The sequence below is a fragment of the Taudactylus pleione genome, unplaced genomic scaffold (assembly GCF_031769625.1).
Source record: "Taudactylus pleione unplaced genomic scaffold, aTauple2 ptg000447l, whole genome shotgun sequence".
NCBI lineage: Eukaryota > Metazoa > Chordata > Amphibia > Anura > Myobatrachidae > Taudactylus > Taudactylus pleione.
Window position 1 is genome coordinate 992,409 of NW_028284849.1, and position 12,702 is coordinate 1,005,110.

A 12,702-nucleotide genomic window follows, 5' to 3' on the forward strand; every position below is an offset into this window, starting at 1 on the left:
GTATGTATGATAGATAGAATAGGAGACAGTATGTATGATAGATAGATGAATAGCAGACAGTATGTATGATAGATAGATAGAATAGCAGACAGTATGTATGATAGATAGATAGAATAGCAGACAGTATGTATGATAGATAGATGAATAGCAGACAGTATGTATGATAGATAGAATAGCAGACAGTATGTATGATAGATAGATGAATAGCAGACAGTATGTATGATAGATAGATGAATAGCAGACAGTATGTATGATAGATAGAATAGCAGACAGTATGTATGATAGATAGATAGATAGATAGATAGATAGATAGATAGATAGATAGATAGATTAGCAGACAGTATGTATGATAGATAGATGAATAGCAGACAGTATGTATGATAGATAGAATATCAGACAGTATGTATGATAGATAGATAGATAGAATAGCAGACAGTATGTATGATAGATAGAATAGCAGACAGTATGTATGATAGATAGATAGATAGAATAGCAGACAGTATGTATGATAGATAGATGAATAGCAGACAGTATGTATGATAGATAGATAGAATAGCAGACAGTATGTATGATAGATAGAATAGCAGACAGTATGTATGATAGATAGATAGAATAGCAGACAGTATGTATGATAGATGAATAGCAGACAGTATGTATGATAGATAGATAGATAGAATAGCAGACAGTATGTATGATAGATAGATAGAATAGCAGACAGTATGTATGATAGATAGATAGAATAGCAGACAGTATGTATGATAGATAGAATAGCAGACAGTATGTATGATAGATAGAATAGCAGACAGTATGTATGATAGACAGAATAGCAGACAGTATGTATGATAGATAGAATAGAAGACAGTATGTATGATAGATAGATAGATAGATAGATAGATAGATAGATAGATAGATAGATAGATAGAATAGCAGACAGTATGTATGATAGATAGATAGATAGATAGATAGATAGATAGATAGATAGATAGATAGATAGATAGAATAGCAGACAGTATGTATGATAGATAGAATAGCAGACAGTATGTATGTTAGATAGATAGAATAGCAGACTGTATGTATGTTAGATAGATAGAATAGCAGACAGTATGTATGATAGATAGATGAATAGCAGACAGTATGTATGATAGATAGAATAGCAGACAGTATGTATGTATGATAGATAGAATAGCAGACAGTATGTATGATAGATAGAATAGCAGACAGTATGTATGTATGATAGATAGAATAGCAGACAGTATGTATGATAGATAGATGAATAGCAGACAGTATGTATGATAGATAGAATAGCAGACAGTATGTATGTATGATAGATAGATAGATAGATAGATAGATAGATAGAATAGCAGACAGTATGTATGATAGATAGATAGAACAGCAGACAGTATGTATGATAGATAGATAGATAGAATAGCAGACAGTATGTATGATAGATAGAATAGCAGACAGTATGTATGATAGATAGAATAGCAGACAGTATGTATGATAGATAGATAGATAGATAGATAGATAGATAGATAGATAGATAGATAGATAGAATAGCAGACAGTATGTATGATAGATAGATAGATAGAATAGCAGACAGTATGTATGATAGATAGAATAGCAGACAGTATGTATGATAGATAGATAGAATAGCAGACAGTATGTATGATAGATAGAATAGCAGACAGTATGTATGATAGATAGATGAATAGCAGACAGTATGTATGATAGATAGATAGATAGATAGATAGATAGATAGATAGATAGAATAGCAGACAGTATGTATGATAGATAGATGAATAGGAGACAGTATGTATGATAGATAGAATAGCAGACAGTATGTATGATAGATAGATAGATAGATAGATAGATAGATAGATAGATAGATAGAATAGCAGACAGTATGTATGATAGATAGAATAGCAGACAGTATGTATGATAGATAGATGAATAGCAGACAGTATGTATGATAGATAGATAGATAGATAGATAGATAGATAGATAGATAGATAGATAGAATAGCAGACAGTATGTATGATAGATAGATGAATAGGAGACAGTATGTATGATAGATAGAATAGCAGACAGTATGTATGATAGATAGATAGATAGATAGATAGATAGATACATAGAATAGCAGACAGTATGTATGATAGATAGATAGAATAGCAGACAGTATGTATGATAGATAGATAGATAGAATAGCAGACAGTATGTATAATAGATAGAATAGCAGACAGTATGTATGATAGATAGAATAGCAGACAGTATGTATGATAGATAGATAGAATAGCAGACAGTATGTATGTATGATAGATAGATAGAATAGCAGACAGTATGTATGATAGATAGAATAGCAGACAGTATGTATGATAGATAGATGAATATCAGACAGTATGTATGATAGATAGATAGATAGATAGATAGATAGATAGAATAGCAGACAGTATGTATGATAGATAGATTAATAGGAGACAGTATGTATGATAGATAGAATAGCAGACAGTATGTATGATAGATAGATAGATAGAATAGCAGACAGTATGTATGATAGATAGAATAGCAGACAGTATGTATGATAGATAGATGAATAGCAGACAGTATGTATGATAGATAGATAGATAGATAGATAGATAGATAGATAGATAGAATAGCAGACAGTATGTATGATAGATAGATGAATAGGAGACAGTATGTATGATAGATAGAATAGCAGACAGTATGTATGATAGATAGATAGATAGATAGATAGATAGATAGATAGATAGATAGATAGAATAGCAGACAGTATGTATGATAGATAGATAGAATAGCAGACAGTATGTATGATAGATAGATAGATAGATAGATAGAATAGCAGACAGTATGTATGATAGATAGAATAGCAGACAGTATGTATGATAGATAGAATAGCAGACAGTATGTATGATAGATAGATAGATAGAATAGCAGACAGTATGTATGTATGATAGATAGATAGAATAGCAGACAGTATGTATGATAGATAGAATAGCAGACAGTATGTATGATAGATAGATGAATAGCAGACAGTATGTATGATAGATAGATAGATAGATAGATAGATAGATAGATAGATAGAATAGCAGACAGTATGTATGATAGATAGATTAATAGGAGACAGTATGTATGATAGATAGAATAGCAGACAGTATGTATGATAGATAGATAGATAGATAGATAGATAGATAGATAGATAGAATAGCAGACAGTATGTATGATAGATAGATAGAATAGCAGACAGTATGTATGATAGATAGATAGATAGAATAGCAGACAGTATGTATGATAGATAGAATTGCAGACAGTATGTATGATAGATAGAATAGCAGACAGTATGTATGATAGATAGATAGAATAGCAGACAGTATGTATGATAGATAGATAGAATAGCAGACAGTATGTATGATAGATAGATAGATAGATAGATAGATAGATAGATAGATAGATAGAATAGCAGACAGTATGTATGATAGATAGAATAGCAGACAGTATGTATGATAGATAGAATAGCAGACAGTATGTATGATAGATAGATAGAATAGCAGACAGTATGTATGATAGATATATAGAATAGCAGACAGTATGTATGATAGATAGAATAGCAGACAGTGGCCCTCATTCAGAGCCGTACGCTCTGAGCAGAGCGCACGCTCTGAATGAGGGCCGTCCTCCATAACTATGGAGCATCCTCCTGGACGCTCGTATAGCTGTGGGTCACCACCCACAGCCTATACGAGCGTGCAGTTTGATGGCCGCGATGGTCTTGACCATCGCGACCATCGAAACTGTGAGCCGGAGCCTGCGGTTGAGGTTTTCAACTGCAAGGCCCGAAATGATTTTGGCTCTATCAGAGCCAAAATCACTCCCACTGACATCACTAGTGATGTCAGTGGGCCGGCTTCTGACGGTAGGCGTTCCCTTAGGAACGCCCCCGTCAGAGAGGCACGCCCCCGGCACGCCCACCAAAGGGGGCGTGCTGTCAATCAACATCGACAGCACGCCCCCTTTGATCAGACACAACGAGCGAAGGAAAGTCCTTCGGTCGTTGCGTCTGGCGAATGCGCACGACGGAGCTCCGATGTTCTGCTCAGTGCAGAACATCGACTCACTTGCGAGCGGACAGCCGCTCGCGAGTGGGTCTGAATCAGGCCCAGTATGTAAGATAGATAGATAGATAGATAGATAGATAGATAGATAGATAGATAGATAGATGAATAGCAGACAGTATGTATGATAGATAGATAGGTAGAATAGCAGACAGTATGTATGATAGATAGATAGAATAGCAGACAGTATGTATGATAGATGAATAGCAGACAGTATGTATGATAGATAGAATAGCAGACAGTATGTATGATAGATAGAATAGCAGACAGTTTGTATGATAGATAGAATAGCAGACAGTATGTATGATAGATGAATAGCAGACAGTATGTATGATAGATAGATAGATAGATAGATAGAATAGCAGACAGTATGTATGATAGATAGATAGAATAGCAGACAGTATGTATGATAGATAGATAGATAGATAGATAGAATAGCAGACAGTATGTATGATAGATAGAATAGCAGACAGTATGTATGATAGATAGAATAGCAGACAGTATGTATGATAGACAGAATAGCAGACAGTATGTATGATAGATAGAATAGAAGACAGTATGTATGATAGATAGATAGATAGATAGATAGATAGATAGATAGATAGAATAGCAGACAGTATGTATGATAGATAGATAGATAGATAGATAGATAGATAGATAGATAGATAGATAGAATAGCAGACAGTATGTATGATAGATAGAATAGCAGACAGTATGTATGTTAGATAGATAGAATAGCAGACAGTATGTATGTTAGATAGATAGAATAGCAGACAGTATGTATGATAGATAGATGAATAGCAGACAGTATGTATGATAGATAGAATAGCAGACAGTATGTATGTATGATAGATAGAATAGCAGACAGTATGTATGATAGATAGAATAGCAGACAGTATGTATGATAGATAGAATAGCAGACAGTATGTATGATAGATAGATAGAATAGCAGACAGTATGTATGATAGATACATAGAATAGCAGACAGTATGTATGATAGATAGAATAGCAGACAGTGGCCCTCATTCAGAGCCGTACGCTCTGAGCAGAGCGCACGCTCTGAATGAGGGCCGTCCTCCATAACTATGGAGCATCCTCCTGGACGCTCGTATAGCTGTGGGTCACCACCCACAGCCTATACGAGCGTGCAGTTTGATGGCCGCGATGGTCTTGACCATCGCGACCATCGAAACTGCGAGCCGGAGCCTGCGGTTGAGGTTTTCAACTGCAAGGCCCGAAATGATTTTGGCTCTATCAGAGCCAAAATCACTCCCACTGACATCACTAGTGATGTCAGTGGGCCGGCTTCTGACGGTAGGCGTTCCCTTAGGAACGCCCCCGTCAGAGAGGCACGCCCCCGGCACGCCCACCAAAGGGGGCGTGCTGTCAATCAACATCGACAGCACGCCCCCTTTGATCAGACACAACGAGCGAAGGAAAGTCCTTCGGTCGTTGCGTCTGGCGCATGCGCACGACGGAGCTCCGATGTTCTGCTCAGTGCAGAACATCGACCCACTTGCGAGCGGACAGCCGCTCGCGAGTGGGTCTGAATCAGGCCCAGTATGTAAGATAGATAGATAGATAGATAGATAGATAGATAGATAGATAGATAGATGAATAGCAGACAGTATGTATGATAGATAGATAGGTAGAATAGCAGACAGTATGTATGATAGATAGATAGAATAGCAGACAGTATGTATGATAGATGAATAGCAGACAGTATGTATGATAGATAGAATAGCAGACAGTATGTATGATAGATAGAATAGCAGACAGTTTGTATGATAGATAGAATAGCAGACAGTATGTATGATAGATGAATAGCAGACAGTATGTATGATAGATAGATAGATAGAATAGCAGACAGTATGTATGATAGATAGATAGAATAGCAGACAGTATGTATGATAGATAGATAGATAGATAGATAGATAGATAGATAGAATAGCAGACAGTATGTATGATAGATAGAATAGCAGACAGTATGTATGATAGACAGAATAGCAGACAGTATGTATGATAGATAGAATAGAAGACAGTATGTATGATAGATAGATAGATAGATAGATAGATAGATAGATAGATAGATAGAATAGCAGACAGTATGTATGATAGATAGATAGATAGATAGATAGATAGATAGATAGATAGATAGATAGATAGATAGATAGATAGATAGATAGCAGACAGTATGTATGATAGATAGAATAGCAGACAGTATGTATGTTAGATAGATAGAATAGCAGACAGTATGTATGTTAGATAGATAGAATAGCAGACAGTATGTATGATAGATAGATGAATAGCAGACAGTATGTATGATAGATAGAATAGCAGACAGTATGTATGTATGATAGATAGAATAGCAGACAGTATGTATGATAGATAGAATAGCAGACAGTATGTATGTATGATAGATAGAATAGCAGACAGTATGTATGACAGATAGATGAATAGCAGACAGTATGTATGATAGATAGAATAGCAGACAGTATGTATGTATGATAGATAGAATAGTAGACAGTATGTATGATAGATAGATAGAATAGCAGACAGTATGTATGATAGATAGAATAGCAGACAATATGTATGAAAGATAGATAGAATAGTAGACAGTATGTATGATAGATAGAATAGCAGACAGTATGTCTGAGAGATAGAATAGCAGACAGTATGTATGATAGATAGAATAGCAGACAGTATGTATGATAGATAGAATAGCAGACAGTATGTATGATAGATAGATAGAATAGCAGACAGTATGTATGATAGATAGATAGAATAGCAGACAGTATGTATGATAGATAGAATAGCAGACAGTATGTATGATAGATAGATAGAATAGCAGACAGTATGTATAATAGATAGAATAGCAGACAGTATGTATGATAGATAGAATAGCAGACAGTATGTATGATAGATAGATAGATAGAATAGCAGACAGTATGTATGATAGATAGATAGATAGATAGATAGATAGATAGATAGATAGATAGATAGATAGAATAGCAGACAGTATGTATGATAGATAGAATAGCAGACAGTATGTATGAAAGATAGCTAGAATAGTAGACAGTATGTATGATAGATAGAATAGCAGACAGTATGTCTGATAGATAGAATAGCAGACAGTATGTATGATAGATAGATAGAATAGCAGACAGTATGTATGATAGATAGATAGAATAGCAGACAGTATGTATGATAGATAGATAGAATAGCAGACAGTATGTATGATAGATAGAATAGCAGACAGTATGTATGAAAGATAGCTAGAATAGTAGACAGTATGTATGATAGATAGAATAGCAGACAGTATGTCTGATAGATAGAATAGCAGACAGTATGTATGATAGATAGATAGAATAGCAGACAGTATGTATGATAGATAGATAGAATAGCAGACAGTATGTATGATAGATAGATAGAATAGCAGACAGTATGTATGATAGATAGAATAGCAGACAGTATGTATGATAGATAGATAGAATAGCAGACAGTATGTATAATAGATAGAATAGCAGACAGTATGTATGATAGAAAGAATAGCAGACAGTATGTATGATAGATAGATAGAATAGCAGACAGTATGTATGATAGATAGATAGATAGATAGATAGATAGATAGATAGAATAGCAGACAGTATGTATGATAGATAGAATAGCAGACAGTATGTATGAAAGATAGCTAGAATAGTAGACAGTATGTATGATAGATAGAATAGCAGACAGTATGTCTGATAGATAGAATAGCAGACAGTATGTATGATAGATAGATAGAATAGCAGACAGTATGTATGATAGATAGATAGAATAGCAGACAGTATGTATGATAGATAGATAGATAGATAGATAGATAGATAGATAGATAGAATAGCAGACAGTATGTATGATAGATAGAATAGCAGACAGTATGTATGATAGATAGATAGAATAGCAGACAGTATGTATAATAGATAGAATAGCAGACAGTATGTATGATAGATAGAATAGCAGACAGTATGTATGATAGATAGATAGAATAGCAGACAGTATGTATGATAGATAGAATAGCAGACAGTATGTATGATAGATGAATAGCAGACAGTATGTATGATAGATAGAATAGCAGACAGTATGTATGATAGATAGAATAGCAGACAGTATGTACGATAGATAGATGAATAGCAGACTGTATGTATGATAGATAGATTAGCAGACAGTATGTATGAAAGATAGATAGAATAGCAGACAGTATGTATGATAGATAGATAGAATAGCAGACAGTATGTCTGATAGATAGAATAGCAGACAGTATGTATGATAGATAGATAGAATAGCAGACAGTATGTATGATAGATAGAATAGCAGACAGTATGTATGATAGATAGATAGAATAGCAGACAGTATGTATGATAGATAGAATAGCAGACAGTATGTATGATAGATAGAATAGCAGACAGTATGTATGATAGATAGATAGAATAGCAGACAGTATGTATGATAGATGAATAGCAGACAGTATGTATGATAGATAGAATAGCAGACAGTATGTATGATAGATAGAATAGCAGACAGTATGTACGATAGATAGATGAATAGCAGACAGTATGTATGATAGATAGATGAATAGCAGACATTATGTATGATAGATGGAATAGCAGACAGTATGTATGATAGATAGATAGATAGATAGAATAGCAGACAGTATGTATGATAGATAGATAGAATAGCAGACAGTATGTATGATAGATGAATAGCAGACAGTATGTATGATAGATAGATGAATAGCAGACAGTATGTATGATAGATAGATAGAATAGCAGACAGTATGTATGATAGATAGATGAATAGCAGACAGTATGTATGATAGATAGAATAGCCGACAGTATGTATGATAGATAGATGAATAGCAGACAGTATGTATGATAGATAGAATAGCAGACAGTATGTATGATAGATAGAATAACCGACAGTATGTATGATAGATAGATAGAATAGCAGACAGTATGTATGATAGATAGATAAATAGATAGATTAGCAGACAGTATGTATGATAGATAGATGAATAGCAGACAGTATGTATGATAGATAGATAGAATAGCCGACAGTATGTATGATAGATAGATGAATAGCAGACAGTATGTATGATAGATAGATAGAATAGCCGACAGTATGTATCATAGATAGATGAATAGCAGACAGTATTTATGATAGATAGATAGAATAGCAGACAGTATGTATGATAGGTAGATGAATAGCAGACAGTATGTATGATAGATAGATAGAATAGCCGACAGTATGTATCATAGATAGATGAATAGCAGACAGTATGTATGATAGATAGATAGAATAGCAGACAGTATGTATGATAGGTACATGAATAGCAGACAGTATGTATGATATTTAGATGAATAGCAGACAGTATGTATGATAGATAGATAGAATAGCAGACAGTATGTATGATAGATAGAATAGCAGACAGTATGTATGATAGATCGATAGAATAGCAGACAGTATGTATGATAGATAGAATAGCAGACAGTATGTATGATAGATAGATGAATAGCAGACAGTATGTATGATAGATAGATAGATAGATAGATAGAATAGCAGACAGTATGTATGATAGATAGATAGAATAGCAGACAGTATGTATGATAGATAGAATAGCAGACAGTATGTATGATAGATCGATAGAATAGCAGACAGTATGTATGATAGATAGAATAGCAGACAGTATGTATGATAGATAGATGAATAGCAGACAGTATGTATGATAGATAGATAGATAGAATAGCAGACAGTATGTATGATAGCTAGATGAATAGCAGACAGTATGTATGATAGATAGATGAATAGTAGACAGTATGTATGATAGATAGATAGAATAGCAGACAGTATGTATGATAGATAGATAGAATAGCAGACAGTATGTATGATAGATAGATGAATAGCAGACAGTATGTATGATAGATAGAATAGCAGACAGTATGTATGATAGATAGATAGAATAGCAGACAGTATGTATGATAGATAGATGAATAGCAGACAGTATGTATGTTAGATAGAATAGCAGACAGTATGTATGATAGATAGATGAATAGCAGACAGTATGTATGATAGATAGATGAATAGCAGACAGTATGTATGATAGATAGAATAGCAGACAGTATGTATGATAGATAGATAGATAGATAGATAGATAGATTAGCAGACAGTATGTATGATAGATAGATGAATAGCAGACAGTATGTATGATAGATAGATAGAATAGCCGACAGTATGTATCATAGATAGATGAATAGCAGACAGTATGTATGATAGATAGATAGAATAGCAGACAGTATGTATGATAGGTAGATGAATAGCAGACAGTATGTATGATATTTAGATGAATAGCAGACAGTATGTATGATATTTAGATGAATAGCAGACAGTATGTATGATAGATAGAATAGCAGACAGTATGTATGATAGATAGATAGAATAGCAGACAGTATGTATGATAGATAGAATAGCAGACAGTATGTATGATAGATAGATAGAATAGCAGACAGTATGTATGATAGATAGAATAGCTGACAGTATGTATGATAGATAGATAGAATAGCAGACAGTATGTATGATAGATAGAATAGCAGACAGTATGTATGATAGATAGATGAATAGCAGACAGTATGTATGATAGATAGATAGAATAGCAGACAGTATGTATGATAGCTAGATGAATAGCAGACAGTATGTATGATAGATAGATGAATAGTAGACAGTATGTATGATAGATAGATAGAATAGCAGACAGTATGTATGATAGATAGATAGAATAGCAGACAGTATGTATGATAGATAGATGAATAGCAGACAGTATGTATGATAGATAGATGAATAGCAGACAGTATGTATGATAGATAGATAGAATAGCAGACAGTATGTATGATAGATAGATGAATAGCAGACAGTATGTATGATAGATGGAATAGCAGACAGTATGTATGATAGATAGATGAATAGCAGACAGTATGTATGATAGATAGAATAGCAGACAGTATGTATGATAGATAGATGAATAGCAGACAGTATGTATGATAGATAGATGAATAGCAGACAGTATGTATGATAGATAGAATAGCAGACAGTATGTATGATAGATAGATAGATAGATAGATAGATAGATAGATAGATAGATAGATAGATAGATTAGCAGACAGTATGTATGATAGATAGATGAATAGCAGACAGTATGTATGATAGATAGAATAGCAGACAGTATGTATGATAGATAGATAGAATAGCAGACAGTATGTATGATAGATAGAATAGCAGACAGTATGTAGGATAGATAGATAGAATAGCAGACAGTATGTATGATAGATAGATGAATAGCAGACAGTATGTATGATAGATAGATAGAATAGCCGACAGTATGTATCATAGATAGATGAATAGCAGACAGTATGTATGATAGATAGATAGAATAGCAGACAGTATGTATGATAGATAGATGAATAGCAGACAGTATGTATGATAGGTAGATGAATAGCAGACAGTATGTATGATAGATAGATGAATAGCAGACAGTATGTATGATAGATAGATAGAATAGCAGACAGTAAGTATGATAGGTAGATGAATAGCAGACAGTATGTATGATAGATAGAATTGCAGACAGTATGTATGATAGATAGATGAATAGCAGACAGTATGTATGATAGATAGATGAATAGCAGACAGTATGTATGATAGATAGATGAATAGCAGACAGTATGTATGATAGATAGATGAATAGCAGACAGTATGTATGATAGATGGAATAGCAGACAGTATGTATGATAGATAGATAGAATAGCAGACAGTATGTATGATAGATAGATAGATAGATAGATAGATAGATAGATAGATAGATAGAATAGTAGACAGTATGTATGATAGATAGATGAATAGCAGACAGTATGTATGATAGATAGATGAATAGCAGACAGTATGTATGATAGATAGAATAGCAGACAGTATGTATGTTAGATAGATAGAATAGCAGACAGTATGTATGATAGATAGATAGATAGATAGATAGATAGATAGATAGATAGATAGCAAGATAGATAGAATAGCAGACAGTATGTATGATAGATAGATAGAATAGCAGACAGTATGTATGATAGATAGATAGAATAGCAGACAGTATGTATGATAGATAGATAGATAGATAGATAGATAGATAGATAGATAGATAGATAGATAGATAGATAGATAGATAGATTAGCAGACAGTAAGTATGATAGATGAATAGCAGACAGTATGTATGATAGATGAATAGCAGACAGTATGTATGATAGATAGATAGAATAGCAGACAGTATGTATGATAGATGAATAGCAGACAGTATGTATGATAGATAGATGAATAGCAGACAGTATGTATGATAGATAGATAGAATAGCAGACAGTATGTATGATAGATAGATGAATAGCAGACAGTATGTATGATAGATAGATAGAATAGCATACAGTATGTATGATAGATAGATGATTAGCAGACAGTATGTATGATAGATAGAATAGCCGACAGTATGTATGATAGATAGATGAATAGC